This window comes from Chamaea fasciata, unplaced genomic scaffold (genome assembly GCF_029207755.1).
Source record: "Chamaea fasciata isolate MVZ Bird 193981 ecotype frontalis unplaced genomic scaffold, bChaFas1.0.hap1 SCAF_3, whole genome shotgun sequence".
NCBI classification, from domain to species: Eukaryota; Metazoa; Chordata; class Aves; order Passeriformes; family Sylviidae; genus Chamaea; species Chamaea fasciata.
Genome location: NW_027094088.1, coordinates 30,624,610 through 30,642,150, shown reverse-complemented (window position 1 = coordinate 30,642,150; position 17,541 = coordinate 30,624,610). Strand labels below are relative to the sequence as shown.

Genomic DNA, 17,541 nt, shown 5'->3' with positions numbered 1-17,541 from the left:
CTAATCTTGTGCTATGGCTGTGTTAACAGTATTCTGGTTGTTCCTGATCTGTTCTTAATCTTACAGCTCTTGTGGAAACACAGTACTGTTCCTCATCCAGCAGCTTAATTTAATATTGCTGCTTTAAATGAAATCCTGTGTGTTAAAGCTGTATTGCGGATTTCAGTTTAGTTTTGTCTTGGGAGAGTGGGAAGGATAAGGGTAATATGACTTGTGGCAGCATCGCTTGGAAGGAATATGCTTAACTGGTTTGTAACAGGATCTGTCACTGCAGACATGTGCTGTGGCCTTCCTTCCGTCCTTCCTCTGCACCTACATCTTGAGACCATCCTCACAACGGTTGTAGGTTCGCTCATTTGGACAAAAGAGACCTGAGTACATGACTCACTGGTCCCTTGTCCTAGCATCCTTGTACCTGTATTTTATGGCCATAAAGCACTGTTCACAATTTGCCTCTAATGGGCTCAGGATAAAAATAAATTTGCAACAATAAAACCTATCTTTAAAATAAGTGAAAATACAATGCTCACATGGGTAGCTGTTGGGATGCTTATTTATGCCAGTTGACTGTTTTAAGTGCTATTAAAAGAAAGCCCATGAAACACAAGAGATTGTGGGGAAACATTTTATACCATGAGTGTTAGGTATTGCTCTTACAAGTAAACAACTAATGTACCCTAAAGGAAGAGTCAGGAAAAAGGAAACTGCATATAAAATTTGATTCCTCTGCAGCTTCTTTTCTAAATGCAGGAAATGATTCTCTTTGGAATTCATTTGGGCACTTTAATACAACCTTTTTTTTTTTTTTTTTTGGTAACAACAGTAAGCTTAGTAAATTATAATTGTACACAAGAGAATTTCACCATGGGAATGAAGTGGAATTTACAAAACATTTGAGTTTGCAACTTTAGTAAAAATTTCGTTGCTTTTTTTAGCATCTACACAGAGTAATTTTGGCATAACATGTCTTCTGCTCCATACACCATATATGGGCCAAACCTGGGTAGAGTATAGCTTAAAGTATGCTTTATCTCCTTTTTGCAAAACCATACCATCAGATTATTTTTTCACTGTTCATGCCATTTTATCTCACTTGTGGGTAAGTAGTTTTAGCAAAACCAAACATGAGTTTTTGATTTGAGGGTTTATTCTCACGCCGTTATTGTGGGCTGTGTAAGAGTGGCCGTGCCCAGTCCACAGTCTCATGCTTGTGTATAAGGAAGCATGTAGGGAACTTCTCTGTGTTCCCACATAAGTGGAGTCCAAGGCCATTCTGTAAGCTGGGAAGTATTCAGCACATGGTTCCAGCTTCTTAAAGGTATGACAAGAGTGATCTGTAACGTCAACTCTCAGCCTGAAAGAGAAGTGTCTCTCTGGAGGAGAGCAAGTGGTGTGTCTCTTGTTGGCCTGTGGTGAGTCCACAGTCTCTTCACCAAGGCTGAAGTACTGTGTGAAGGGTCTAGAAAACTTCCACAAACAGTAAGAAACAGTAAACATAAAAGTGTACAATCTGTACAGGTAAAATATATCTCATCATTAAGGCTTTCTGTTCTCTTCTAGTAAACTGATCAGTAATTACAAAGTAATGGTTCAGACCTGAGGAAATCTGAATAATAATGACTGCTTCCAAGTCTTGGCTGTGCTTATTAGTACATAATTCATAGCAATGCAGAGGGTGTGTATGGAAAGTGTTCTGAAGGGTAACATACAAACTTAGCTACTTAAATTGTGTATAGGATAATACCAGCTAATAGTAAGTCTGCACGTTTCCATAATCTAAGTTGTCACCTAGAGAGATCATCCCATTTTATCCTTAATTACAGCCAAGTTGCAACTCTTACAGAGTATGGGCACCTTGCCAAGTTCACAAGAAGGAAAATTGTCCTTTTAGGTATTTAACTTTACATTCAGCCTATAGAAACGGGATCCATTTCATAAGCTTCTATAAATAAGTTTTTCCAAGAAGCTTCACAGAATCACACAAAGTAACTAACTTTGAATACCCTTACTGTTAAGTAGTTTCTTGAAAAGTCTGTGGTGGTACTTATTTTCTCTTTTCTGTTTTCAGAAACCCAATATTGAAATCACACAGAATTCTGCTGCTTAAAACTGTTTCCTGAGTTTTAGAAGAAACTGGCCTGAATATAAAGCACACTATTTTCTTCTGTGCTGCTTTATTCATTTCAGAGGGTTTAAGGTGGCTTAAATGATAGCAGAATTTTGGATATTGTTTCCTGTTGTCTGACTAATTTATACTTGTGAATTGCCAGGGTTTTCAGCTGTGTGAAGCATATGCTTTGCCAAAAATTAATCAAGTTCTGGAAACAGGAAAGCATGGAAAATAAAGCAGATACAATTAATGCTTTTAAAGGTCACTGTTGCATTTATAGAACTGCAGAAATCCAGACAGTGAAGAGAGGTGTATGAATAATGACTTTCAATATGTATTGAAAAAGCCTGGCTCAGGCTTTATGTTGTTCATAAGATGTTTATCATAAGAACAAAGTAAGGTAGTATGTGGGGCTTACACAGATCAATGGATATTCATAAAGACCTTCATTTTCAGGAAGGGTTCTGAAAACATGTTGAACAGGGAATGTTATATGTAGGCTAGGGATTTTGCATACATTTATAGGTTTTCATTAATTCTGTGTGCTCATGTCTTTTTCACTTGAAATGTGAATTTTAAACCTCTTGCTAGATTCTGTTCATCCCCTTTTGAGAACTGTTTTGTATAAAGGACCAAAGAAAAGACAAAACCAAATTCTGATCTTATGAAGTTCTGCAGAAGACATATGAACAGAGTGACCAACAGCATGTCTGGCCCAGTCTCTAGCAGTGCCAGAGCAGATGTCCAGAAAGGCTGTAAAGCATATAGTGACATTTTTCCAGAATACTATCCCAATATCATGAGATAGATGACTTGGGCATTTCCTGAGCCACAGATGGCAGGTTTGCATGTAATCAAATGGCACTTTGCACATAATATTTTTTGTGGTAGGTATTTAAAAGTAAGAAGCTATTTGGAAACATAACTGTTGGTGAATGTTGCATTTCATTCATCCACATGGAGCAGAGAAATCCTCGTAATACCACATCTGGAAATAGCCCTATAGTGCAGTGTAAATATTTACACCTTTTCTTTTAAGTGATATTTCTGAAAGTATTGTCTATGCCATTAGAAATCTCAAATCTAAGGTAACTGCACTGTATTTTCATCATCTTCTGGAGTAGTGAAATAATGTGTCAGAGCACCTGGAAATACCAACTATAATACTGAGTGAGGTTTGTCCGATAGAAGAAACTCAGGATTCCCTGCAGGTGTTTCAATATGCATGTCCATAATATTTTGTTATCCATAGATTACATGGAAAAAATATTACATGTTGTAATGCAGGTAAACAGTACATAGTAAATTTGATAGAACACTTCTCAAGTTGCTTTTTCCATTGCTGAGAGGAAAGGTACTGAAAGAAAGAGAGAAGTGTTACACTATCTTGTGCTTTCCCACCAGGAACGTAAGCAGTGAACCACAGCTGGCAATGCCCTGCCAGAGCCAAAAGGGCATAATGCATAATGCATCAGACTTAATTAAGAAGCATGCCAAAGAGTGATGCCATCCTCTTTCAAATTTTCAGTCTGCAGTGTTTGTTGAATTTCTGAAGTAGAAGTCGCAGTATCACAGAATATGCTGAGTTGGAAGGGATCCACAAGGATAATCAAGTCCAAATGAAATAAAGCGTTTTTCAAAACTTAATTCAATCACTTTTTAATACATTTACCTGAGCATTTCTTAAAGAAATGATTTGGTATAGACAACTTTCAGAAGGAAAAAATAGGTGTGTTGGATATATTGATGAATATAACACACGATTTATTTATGGACCCATACAGTAGAGGACAAGTTTTAAAAGAGAAGTTAACTAAGTTATTGTGGGCATGCAAGAAATCTCTCTTGTTGTATTTTTAGATAATCAAAGAGTAAAAATAAATAAGGTTTGACCAGGAGGAGGGTCTGTCTTCAGCACTCTAAAGTTCTGTATAGCTCTGTGGTGTAATTAGCTCCGGGTAAATCCTTTTTGGTTGCATTGAGGTGTGAGAAACTTGGTTGTAATGTTCCTGAAGTCTCACCCATTCAGTCTTGTGCCACACCTTCTCATGCTTGCAGTGTTCAAGAAGAAGTCCTTTAATGGCAACTGCTGTATTGCAACAGCAATAGGAAAGGAAGCTTGCAAAGCTTTTCTAGCATAATGAGGAAGGGGAGAATCATATCTAATGAGATTTCTGGATCAGAAATTAGGGAGTTTTAGATAGGAATCTGAATTTAAAGAGGCTTAAACTCACCAAACCTCTGAACTTTTGGAAATTTGCCATGAATCTGTGGGAAAAGTTAGGAAAGAATTGTTCCTGGGTGATATGCCCGGGGAGATTAACTGCTTTATACAGTACTCTTCAATGAGGTATTATTCTATAAAACACTTGAAGTGGTTCAAATATCCCTTAGGCTAACATGTAATCTCAGCCACATGTGTAATGCAATATCTGAGTATTGTTTCACTCTGCTTTTTAACTGGATTTAGACTGATGATTTGGGTCTAAGAAGCCACAGGCAGCTCCCCAGAACCTAAATATCACCAAGTTCAGGATTTGATGGCCAATGCAGACTTCATTAAAATTCGTTAACCATTATCTGATTGCACAGTCACCATAATTCTCTAAATAGCGTTGACAGAAAGAGGGTATATTTACTGGCCTTGTACAGAGAAAAGTAATGTTTTATCCATTAGTAGTGTGTTGTTTTTAAAGTTGTTTACATTCTTTGAGGAAATGAGGAAGCTACTGCTTGAGGAGGTTAGAGGACATATGAGTTTATGGGTTCTTTTTGAAAATGTTCTTGAAACAAATGCTAAATTAAATTATTCAAGTAATAGCAGCAGAGAGAACATAATGTCTTGGCAAGCTGAATTTGTTGTATTTGAATAAAGAAATCTTAACTCTGGGGGGAAAAAGAGGTTGTCAGATCTTATCATGATACAATGAAGAATTATATAATTTTTTGGTCCTACCCATAAGTTTTGTTTGCAAGTTACTGCCTTTGTCAAGTTACTGATGGTCTCAGAAAGATAAAGCAGAGACAAATAAAATTATTGGATGGTTGAAGTAGAATGCCTAAAAGGTTAAAAACGTGATTATCTGTTGAGAAAAAAATCCGAGGTTTTTAATTATTTTTGCTTTTCCTTCTTTTTCCCTGTAAGAATAAATGTCTGTTAATTGAAAAAGTAGTAATTCGTGACCAGTCCTTAAAGCTCTCCTTTGAATTGTGTAAATCCTTGTCCCATAGAAACCTTGGGTTATAAACTTCAAAGGTGACTCATGAAGCCTTGAGGTGAAAGTAGGTGAAATTTCCAAAAAGTCTTTTTCTTCCCTGTAGAACTAAAGGCATGGGAAATTGTGTCAGTGGAACTGAAGTTTGCTTTGAAATGCTGGGTTAGCACAACCACAAAGTACTGAATGGGAAGGTTCAAATCACTGCTGGTGTATTTACTGAATCACAAAGGCTAAGTTTGTGCAAATTGTTCCCACTGCTCTTTTGTTCCTAATTCCAGAGAACATTTTTTAATGATTAATATACTTTTTCTTAGAATGAAATATTAGACTGGGCGCTGGTTACATCATGTTATATTCCCTGGACTTATTTTAGTCCAGGAACAGTTGTAGAAATGCAACATAAAAACAGTGGGGCAAATATAAACTGTAAGTTCAAGATTTTATAATCATATAAAGAAAAATGTATTCCACTGGTGTTCTTGTTTTCCTAAAACTTGAGATTTCTTTTTAAATCTGGTCAGTTATTATATACTGGTTGCATCATTCTACTTTACTGGCTTGCTGTTTGCGTCTGTCAGTTCAGTTCTTGTGGCCTCTGTGTGGGTTTTGATCCTGAACTAAGAAAGACAAAGACTTTGCCCTCTCTCTGCCTTCACATAACCTACAACTTCAATAAAAGTAAGATAAATACATTGGAAGTGACTGCAAGGAGGGGAGGGGGGTGGTTGGTTGTATTATTTATTTTTAAAATAATTATGTGAGCCTTTGACGTATTTTTTTTAATAGAGCAATCTGGTCTAGTGGGAGGTGTCCCTGTTCATGGCACGGGGATCAGAACTAGATAATCTTTAAGGTCCCTTCCAGCCCATTTTTTGATTTTATTATTTTATAAAAGTATAGTTCACTAATTATTGTTTTCTAGATTCTGACGACTGTGAACAAGACGTTGTTTATATATTATATTCTTCAGCATGCTGAAAAGTTTTGCTGCTTCAGGGACAGTACATTCCAGTTTAAAACTTAATTATAAATAACTAAATAAATTTAAAAACCTGAAATTAGAAAAATAAATATGATCATGCTTCTTTCTGACACACAGAGTGAAATCAGTTAATTAATAGTGGAAAGTAAAACGGCCTGTTTATGTTTTATAAAACATCAAATTTAAATACATTTGTCCACCAGAAAGTCTAAAGAGAAAGTATGTGTCAGCAATCTTAAATACTTAAAAACCTGATTTTTTTTTAGAAATTCACCAAATACCTATTATGGGTGGTCTTATTTGTTGTGGAAATTGTGGAAATTTTTTGTTCCAATCCTGTTTGCATTATCCAAAGAGAATGCATTATTCATGCATTATTTAAGGAAAGGCATTTTGCCTTAACTTTGCATATGTGGTGAAAAAATATTCCTGAAAGGAATTTCCGGTGTCTTCTTGAAGTATTATGAAGCTGCCATCACTCCACTGTTTGTGAATATCATTGACATTTTCAAAGCTGATGCTTGTAATCTCACCAAGGCACCAGCCATTTCTGCTTATTTTCTTAGTATTAAAGACCATTGAACCTGCTTTAAAACTTGCTGTTGTTCTATAGATGGGATTTTTGACAGGTAAGAAACAAAACTGAGTCTATAGGTAGTCTTCATTTTTACTTACAGCTTATCAAAACCTGTAATTATTTTTGCATGTTTGCAAAAATGCAGAATTTGTATGTTCTTTACAGTCAGCCTCGATATTGAGCGAAGGGTGCTGAAAACTCTGTCCTTAAAGCCATGTGATAAAAATAAAGTTCCTTACATTGTTGTTATTTGCATGGAACAATAAATTGATGCTACAGAAATTGAAGCTGGAATTGTGATCAGATCCAGAACTCATAGAATTAATTTTGCTTTTGATTAGGCTCACAAAGATAAAAGCAGGATACTGTGTGATGGCACTGTATAGATTTTAAGAGTGTCCTATAACATTTTACTAATGAAGTGTGTCACCTGATGAAAATATTTATGGAAAGAATACTGAAAATATACTCAGCCTGTATTTGACAGGCAGGTATAAGTTACTGAAAACTTTTCTCAGGACATTGCCCAAGTCGTGTGGCATAGGGGAATTGGTTTTTGTTTGTATGTTATAGTAGTGATGACCTTTAATTCAATGAAACTGAAAAAGTGAAATTAACTTTTGGGGGGTGGAAAATGAAAAGGACACAATTTGCATCTGTTTGCACAGAAATAAAGCACATTTTATTGCAGGCTGTTGGAACTGACCAAGTAATAGTGCAGTGTAATGATATGTGCACACTGATCTGGGACTGGGTTGCTGCTGGAGGATGAGGACGTCTTGTCTTCTGCTCCTCCTTGCTGGGTCTGTCCAGTCTTTCCATTGTATCTGATTCCAGTAAGCCCTTGTATGGATGAATTGAGTTAGTTTTCGGCTAGAGCTGAAAACTGAAGTAGCAAAAACTAAGGTGTGTCACTGAGAAGCTCTAAACCTGCCTGATACTCACTGGTGCCTATGAGGCAGCAAGCGTGGAAGAGGCTGTCAGTTTCCTCAGTGGCAGTTCACTGCTGGGACAGTAAGGCAGCTGAGAAATCCCATGTAGCCCTGCCTATCCAGACAGCAATGGATTTTCTTCTTAAAAGAGTAAAAAGAAAATTTGAACTGCAGGTTTTTCACAGTGGTGTTTTGTGGCTGTAATCACCTTAGAAGTGATCCTAAACTCTTTATTCTCGTGATTGCTATTAAGTTGCTCATGAGAATGGAAAACAAGATTTGTGGGTCAGTTTTGATCCTTTTGAAGATAATGGTTATATTCCCTCTGACTTCAGAAGGGTCAGAAACATTAGCCTTCTTATTTTTTTGCTGTGTCCAGAAAGAAGTATGTGTTGCAGATGAGATGTGTCATTTTGTCATCTGTTAAAAATTCAGCTTTTGGCCCTGCAACCATGTGAGCAGTATGTGCAGTTGCTGTTTTATTTCTGGGATTTGGTGGATTTTTTTGTTTTGTTTGTTGGTCTAGTGTTTGTAGTCAATGAAGCCTCGGTAGTAGCTGTTACACATAAATTGATTAGAGTCTTAAGGTGGCATGCTGTCATTTTCCATGTCTATCTTTGGAAGTAATTGTTTCACTTCTGCACAGCATGAGATTATGTGGATTAGACAGTATGTTACCTATGCAGCAGAGGGTTTATAATGGTTGATCCCAAATGGAATGTAAAATATCCGAATGTGCATATTTAAAGGACAGGAAAAAATTGCCTGGTAGATTTCTATGTATCAAATGGAGCATTTTATTTGGAGAACAGCTAGAGATTGCAGAGCGTTTGTAGAATAATGTACATTGATGTTAGCACTGTCCAGACACACCAGTCTTTCAGGAGCTTGCACGTCCTTATGTGTTCTCTTGTCTTTCCGCAATTTTTCCTGAACTTTCTGAGTTAACCCCTGTGACTGCCTGTCACTGCGTTCTCACAGGGCTGCGAGCTCTCTAGGCAGGATCAGCCCTGCTCTCTGACCACTGCAACACTGCCAAGTGCATGGCTGCTGGTTTGAAATCTGCAGTCTTGACATACTGTGTTTGAACAAGACCTGGCTCAGTCAGATGGATACAAGTCTTAACCTGCTGGCTATGCTTACTTGGTGCCTTACTTACTGTTACAGTAGTTTGTGGGATGAAATTGGTAAAACAGGAAAGTCGAATAGACAAAGTAGTTTGAAAGGCATGCACAGGAGAGTTTGCCATGGCTACTTTGACTATGTATCATGAGTTTGTATTTGTACACACTCCTGACCACTTTTTGAAACAGTTTCTGCTTCCTGTTCTAAATCAGAAAAGGGGATTCTGGACAGTTTGTTTCAGGAGACAGAAACAGGTTAATCTGTCACTGTTTTTCTGGCCAAACCATGTGTATAAAACATGCACAGCAACATGTTTTTATATTCATGCACCTAAAGCGCATACACTTTTTCTAGAATATATTTCTGTCCTGGTAGTTCAGCACTCATCCTTCAGCTTCACCTATGTACGTATTAGTTATTTCCATAAACCTTTTTTAATATGTCTGCTAAAATTTTAAAATTAGGAACTACTAAAGAAGTTTGCCCTTCTATTTATACAGATATAGATATAGATTTTTTTTTTTTTTACTTTCCCCAAAAGCTTGACTCTTCTTCTGAAGGTGATTTGAATTTTCATATATATATCTCTCTTTATCGTTAAAACTACATTCACATTACAGATGAAAGCTAGATTCACTGCAATGATTTTAAACATGGGGTCTACTTAAATTCATTAATATGTACTAATATAAGATTTAAAAAAAAACATTTCTTTTTAACTAAATATTAGAGAAATAGTTCAAATCCCACATAAAAGTGCTTTGGACTGCAAAAAGCTCCACAGAATCTCTTTGGCACTGGGAAGAAGAATGCTTGGTGTTGAAGGCTTATGACTGACGATGCATGGAAATTATACCTGCTGGTCATCATGTAGCAAGAGGGGAGTCACCGCAGGTGTCTGTGGGGTTACTTTTACATCCTACAACACTGGCAGATTTTTAACACAGAGAGAAATTATTTGTGTGAAGAGAAATATGGGAGAGTATGTTATATCTGTGAGCAGTTCATTTCAGCAGAAAGACTCCTTTCCTTTTGCTGGAAACCAACACTGCACATGCTGGAGGCTAGGTGACTTCAATTTTCAAGCCACAGAGTCCTTCAGCTTTCTATTTCCAGCAGTCAGTATGTTAAAGTAAATATTAAGCTCTACATTCAGACAACTTTTGGGATCTATGAAACTATTGATTCACATGAATTCAGTGTAGGTCAGGTCTTGTGTACGTCAAATTTATCCCTGTAAGGAGTTCTTAAGAAATTTTTCCCCTCAGGATTCCTGTAAATTTCTTAGATCTATGTCCTTCCATGTAATTACTTTAAATCTAGATACACCACAGGCATTTTGAGTCAGGCTGGTTAACATAATTTTTTTGTCTTTTTTTTTTTATCCATTTTTGTTTTTCTTTAACGTATACATCAGTACTTTTGCTGATCCCTGTTAAAGGTGCTTGTTAGGAGCAAAATTTTATGTTGTACATGTTGAACTGAATGCGGTTTAAAGAAAAAAAAATCTGAGTTTGCACTTTTAATGACCCAAACTTTCATTCATCATAGAATTCTGTGCTTAATCTGTTCTAGGATCTCTGCCATAATCTTATCGCTTTAATTATAGTCCCCAAAAATGCAAAAAATGTTATATAACTCTTTCTGGACTTGTTTGGGCTTCTTATAGACATGCTTATGTGGCAGAAAAAGCATTATACAGTCCAACCGTGGCATAGGGGAAAAGTCATGCAAGCAACAATTTGGATCTGATTTTCAAAAGGGAACTTGCAGAGATACTCGGTTGACAAGAAATACACAAAGAATAATTTCAGTACAGTTCTCTGAAAAATATAGACTTCCAACCACTGGAGTTGAGTAAATTTCACTTTGCCAAATTGAACTTACTGTAAACTTTCTGGTTTTTTCTTATGTGGTGAGGGTCTAACAGATTAAATGTGTGTGCCATAAAATGACTTGCATCATCCTCTATCTGTAATTTAGAAAATTGTCAGTTCATTGTTTTCATATACAGCTAAAAACCATTTGGGATTTATGCATGTTGTAAAATTCTGTGTGTGCAGGTGTTACTCAGCTAGAGTCAGAATTGCTTTCTGTCTTTTCACATTGTAAAGGGTGTTTGAATTTCCTTTTGTGGGGTCCCTGAAAGAAGAAAAGGTTTTTCATTAATGTTGTCATAATGCTAAAGGTAAGGAAAAAAAGGAGGAACTGTTTTTTATTTTCAGTTAACAAATTCTTTGTGTGTGTGTGCATTAAAGGTCTATAAAGGCACTTTTGTAGGAACTACAGATCTTTTGCATTGTTCATTAACTCTTATTTGTAAGTTCCCTTGTTGATTTTCATGTGCTTTTTCTATGTCTTCAGACACAATTTTATTTTGAATCTGTCATATTTTAACACTTTTTTTTTTCCAATGTCAAATAACAGGTCATAAAATCATAGTAAAATTTAGGCTTGGAAGGAGCCGTTCCACCCATGATGCATTCATGTGCACCACACACACAGGCACACGCACACTGAAAAGCAGTGACTGATCAGCTTGATCCATCTGCCCAGAGCCACAAACCGTCTCACCTTGATAGCAGCAGCAAATCTTAATGTGAGAATAAGTCGGGGCTTTTGCAAAGCTCTTTTTTTGGGAGCATAATAAAAGCAGTTTATGTAGGGTTAGCCTTAAGAGGTATGTTAAACTGTTCTAAGAAATCCTGTCATGTATCAGAAACATGTCAGCTGCTGAATAGTTTCACAGAAATAGTATGTAACTGTAGATATTTGTGTTAACACAGATATCACAGACGAGAGTGGTGAAATCAAACCCATGTATAAGCATTTTTCCTGGTATTCAGGCCATCGAGACTATTGGAAAATATGGCGTGTGTGTTGGACCAGATCAGTCATTCTTAGTGAATAATACGTATGTTTTCCAACCTGAGAAATTGTTTGGACTCAAAAGAATCTAAATGTCAGTGCTGCCATTAAGCCACCACCGCTGTCACATTAATTTGTAACTCTTGTAAAATCTATTATGTGAATATGAACTTCACATTTATAATGTACAGGACACAAAACTTGTTGATATTTTGGAACAGCTTGCTTGAGTGGGTATATTGGTTATTTTAATAGATATCCAGACTTCCAGTCCTTGTGTGTTTTGTCTTTGAAGTTCCTGGATTACAGTCAAGAATAATCTGGGCATTTTGAGGGGTATGTCACATTTTCATTTTGATAATGAGAACTGCCTGTGTAACTTCTTGACTTTGATGGTTGCTACGTCAGAGTTTTATTGAAGATCACAGTAACGCAGAAAACCATTGTTTTATTTCCCCTTTGTTAGAGCTTTAAAAGTCACCCACATGTAATTAGTGGTAGTGAACTGCAGTGCAAGTCACATCCCTGTATCACCAACAGAAGCTGCCCCAGGAGCCCAGGAGCTTTCAGATTTCTTCTCCTGGGGACTTTCGTGGCCGATTCTCCAACTCTGCTTCAGTTTGTAATCCTTTTTCCATTAGTGATTGGTGTCCATCTGGGAAGAGGCTCCATTCAAACTGTAAAATCCTGTCTGTACAGTTGGCAGTCCCCTCTGAAATGGATTTTAAAGAACTTTGTTGGACAAGGACTGTCAGGAGTTTGGCTGCTGCTTTCCGGCTGCAAAGATAATCTTCATTTATTTTTAGAATGTATGTACATTTTATCTTCTCATATCAGGACTTTTTCTTACTGGGCAATCTTTCAGTATTTTTTTATTCTCTTAGTTTTGTTTTGGCTTGGAATATGTAGGAGTAACATGTAGTAGCAATATTTGGGAAGATCACTCAGGGGTTCAAATTTCTAGCCAACAGTTTTATCTGAATTACTACCTCTGGGTGGAGAGAGTGACTTCTGAGCTCTTCAAAGCTGCCAGAGCATTTGTTTTGGTCCCCTCCAGCCCTGCTTTTATTCCTTCTATTTTTGATTGACATAAAATAAATGTCCTGAGGTGTCCACGAATCCAGGGGGGGCTTCGGTGGGGGGCAGTTTCTCTGAGTGTATCTCTTTACATGACACTTACCACAATAGTTCTTGTGTTAAACATTCCTCTTCTATGAGGCAGCATCATGATATTTAGTTTCTTTTTATTTCTCAGAAACAATTTTTGCAACACTTTGACATTCCTCAAACTCAATTTTTCTGCAGCGACAAGTTTTTTTAGAGAGGAAGGGATTCCAGCAATGAGTAGCTCCTAGAAAATATTCTGGCATACAAAGTATCTTATATAAGAAGTCAGATCTTGGGCTTGTTTTTTTTTTTTTCTTCCTCCCTTTTCTGCCCTGCCCCTTTTCTGTGCTAGTGAAGGCCTTTGTTACACCAATAGCCCAGCTGGATGCTACTTCCTCTGCTTAAGTGAAGTTCAAGAAACCAGCTGCTGCTTAAAAGAGAACTGCTTATTGTTAAGTTCCCCTTCTTCCCCCTGCCAAGGTTAAACATGTCCCTTCTCTGTCACCACCTCCAGTGTAATATGTCCCCAGATATTGGTGGGCACGCCTTCAAGGACATAAACCTAGTCCCTACCAAGCTACCTGCTGACAAGGCAAAATGATAGACAACAGCTTTTAAAGTTGACTTTATGTTAGCCAGCCACACCAAGATCAGTTTCCCTTCCTTTAGAGGTTTTTTCCTATCCCCAGAGCAGTACAAGGTTAAAGTTAGGCACTTGCAACCTTTAGGAAGATATTAATTTTAGTTTTCTTACTCTTCTTACTCTTTTCTTACATTATTACTGTAATGAGCAATATTTTTCCTTCCTCAATATAAGCCTCTGAAGATTCTGTATAAAATATTGTACTTTAAAATTTTTAATATGAGAATTTACATGATAGTTCCCAAGAATTTTTTAGTCCTGTGATTCACCCACATTTACATGCAGTAGGAAATGATTTGCAAAGAATAAATTAATAGCTTCCTCCTATTTTCCAGCAGCTACTTTCAAAGAAGCTGATCACTAAAGCCTTTAAATGCTTAACTTAAAATTATGAACTCTATAACCTGTTTTCAAAAATGTATTTTTCAACACTGAGATAAAGTCACACAGCCAAACACAGGTTTAGGAAAATTCACTGCTGTACTGAGATTTCCTGTAAAATTCAGCTTTCTGAGTATTGAGTATGGTGCATTCCCTAATTCCATGATTATGTGCATTTTTGTCCCAGACCATTGCTGTGGTAAAAGAGGAGGTCTCTTTTTCTGTGTCTGTGATCATCAGTGCAGTACCTTGATTAGGCTGCTTTCTCTAAAAATCAGTATTTTGCATTATTTCTTTAAGTTTTCCTGTATTAATAAATTGAGGGTTCAGAAGAAAATGTAGTCATCGTATAAGTGAACACTATCAAGCTGCAGTCTGACGAGGCAGATGGGGAATAGATCAGGATATAAAAATATTCCTAAGTCTGGAATTTCTTGGGCTTTGAATCTTTGACTGCCTCTGTAATGCTCTTTTCCATATTCTTGTGTGGGTTTTTTTTTTTATTTATGAGGGATGCATGCCCTTTTGTATGCATATGTATATTCACAGTGATGGGAAATCAAGCTTAGTCCTTCAACCCTGAATCCAGCCTTTACTGTTACATGCAAGTTTACTTGCTTCAGGGAGGTACATAATGTGGCCCTTGTTTTATCTGCTTCTTTTCTTTAAGTAGTTTCACAGATATACCGTTTGTTTTCTCCAGAGCTGTTCTTTGGCTTGCCTTGACTGGATTTGCTAAATTTGCTGTAAGTCTTCAGTAAAGTGAAGTCTACAGCAACATCTGAAGTCTAGCATAAATTTCATTATCGAATGTAAATGTAATGGATGTGCTGTTGTGTGATTCATGGCTCATGATTTGATGACAGAAGAGTTTAAGTGTTATTGTCACATCCTAGTCACATCATCACATCTATTCAGAGACAAGGGAACTGAGAGGTGAAATTAGAGGCTTTTCTCAGATATTTTAATTGGTTGTTTCCAGTGTAGGCATGGATACAAATATTTTATATCATATTCATGTGATATTTCATTGTATCCACCATTCTCTGTGTTTTCAAGAGAAACATCATTTTATGTGTTTTCATAATTAATAATATGTAACATGACAAACTTGTGTGGAGCAGGGCTTGCTGTAAATTTGTAGCACATGTCCTTCACAGTATTGTTTGCAGTGCTGACATCTATCTTGCGTTTGTATCTTCTCCCAAGGACACTGTTTCTAAATTCATATCTCTCCTAGAGAATCACAACAGGACCTCCTTTGTATCTCCCATGGAATCCTGAGAATGCTTTCTAAAGTGTTAGTTTAACTTTATTTAAACTTCTAGAAAGTTAGTTTTAACTTTTTTTTTTTTTAACTTCTGCCTGTTGTTCCCACCTGGCCAGTGTGAGATAGCATGCAGAGCTACCATTTAATGCGAATCTCCGTTGCACTGTCATTGAAATAAGAGGAGAGCAAAGACACAAAAAAAAAAAAAAAAAAAAAAAAAAAAAAAAAAAAAAAAAAGCCGTGTGCAACAATATGTTAATTTTTAAATCACTGCATTTGAATGTAGCTGATCTGATTTTCTTAAAATATTTCTGGAGCTGCATATGAGCAGTAGTTGAAGATTTTTGAAACTTGGTTTTATAAAGCCAAATTCCTAAAAGATAGCTAAGCCAATGCACAAGTGATTGAAAAGTTATGAGAATTCCAGTGTTTGAATCCAGCATGACAGAAATTTGCGGATTATTTTTTATAACTGGCAGTTATTTTATACAGAAGGTTTTGACAGATTGACATTGCATCATAGCATTGATAATTTGAAATCAGTTGTCCAGACAAGGTTAATCCAGGTGTAAATTCATCAGTACCTACCACCTTGATGCTGAATGATAAAATATATGGATGGTAAAGTGTTGATGTTGTTGTTTTAGCCATTCTGCGGTCTATTTCATGAATGGGGAAAAACAGAATACATCTGTGAAGACAAGAATTGTGAAACTCAGTAAAAAAAATAGTTTAAAAAAAAAAAAAGTTTGCTGTGATGTACTATCTCACAGATAAATAGTTCTCAAATTTTATCTACTAAACTTTCCAGAAGAGAGTCAGCACAGCAAGTGACTGTGTCATGAACACTTCCAGGAATAAGAGAGGATGGCTTTGGAATCAAAGGTTAAAGGAAAACATTTTCTATTTAAACCCAAAATCACACTTGAAATACAGTCAGCTCAGTTAAAGTGATGGACACCTATTCATAAATAGAAGCTATCAAGTTAATAGTTTCCAATTGCCAAAATGCTGTATAAAGCATGAGCTAGAAATATTGAAATATAGTTCAAATGTTTCTTAATAATGTGCTAACTGCAGGAGAACTAAGCCCAGGAAATCAAATAGTGAACTTCTCTGGCTCCTTTCACCTGTGAGATAGTCTGCAAGTAGGAATGAATGACATAACTTGTTAGGAAAAAATATTTGCCTGATTTTCCATACAGAAGAAATGTTGGTTCACTTGTCAGAACACTGCAGAGCACTTGGTGGCTTAATCAGAACTGTTCAGAGAGCGTGTGACACTTTGGGGTTGGATCCTCAAATACATGATTGTTGAAGCCTACTGAAAAGAGAAGCAGCAATCAGGATAACATTATACTTAAATTTGTGAGCTTTTCTTATTTCTGCAGTTTAGGCTGATGGTGATGGGATGTGTCGTCTCATGAATATGTGTAGTATCTGTTGAACCTTATATATTGGTTTTCTTCTGCTGCACAGAAGAAAGTTGTTTTCTGTTCACAAAGAAATGAAAAATGCCAAGTCTGACTATATAATTAGTGAGATTTCTTGGGTCTGGAAAATATTGTACTGCAAGTTTATTCCTCAGCTACTTTCCTCCTTCACCTCCTCTCTGTCATTCCAGGAGATGACAAAGGGTCTGCCTCAAAATGTAACTCTGCTTAGAGAGTAAACCAGTTACTGCCTGCAGCTCTCCCCAGACAAATAATATCACAAGGTTATCATTTTTTTAGCAACTGAACTGTCCTTTTGTACCAGGAAGAAGAATTTATAGTAAAAGAATTATCTAGTGTTCTAGCAGAGCAAATACTAAGTACGTATAACTTTATAGCTGATCATATGAATCTCAATAAAGTGTCATGGAATTAGAAGAAATTGAATGTGCTACAGGGAAAAAAAATGAAAGCAAGTGTTTTCGGAATGCTTTGTTTCAACTTATTGTTTCTAATCTTGCTAGGTTTTGCACAATTCACTTTTTTTGTAATTATATTTTTTTGAACAAAGGTTTTCTTTTGGATTCAACGACGGTGAAAGGCTTTTAGAGCTTTGTAAGGTTTTGAACAGGTGGAAAAAACAAGGAGTGATTGATTTAGTATAGAATAGAAATGTTCTCATTCTCCATCCCAAGGACAAATCATGTCAGAATATTTTCTCTCTCTAGTTAAGAGGGGTTTTTTTTAAAAAAAATTCATGATCTTGTGTAACAGCCCTTCTGCCAGTCCTCATCAAAGTAATAAAATTGCAACCAGTAATGAAAGCAGGAAAAAATAATTTTCTTAACCTTCAAAGGAAGTTTCAATTTATGTACTGTATAAAGGCTTGAGTCAG

The 17,541-nt window shown here is 36.4% G+C and overlaps 1 protein-coding gene across 2 annotated transcripts in view; it reads left to right on the top strand.

Moving 5' to 3' along the window:
* Positions 1-17,541, top strand: part of PRKCE (protein kinase C epsilon) — a 284,944-nt gene that overhangs the window by 194,725 nt on the left and 72,678 nt on the right. The window lies entirely within an intron of this gene.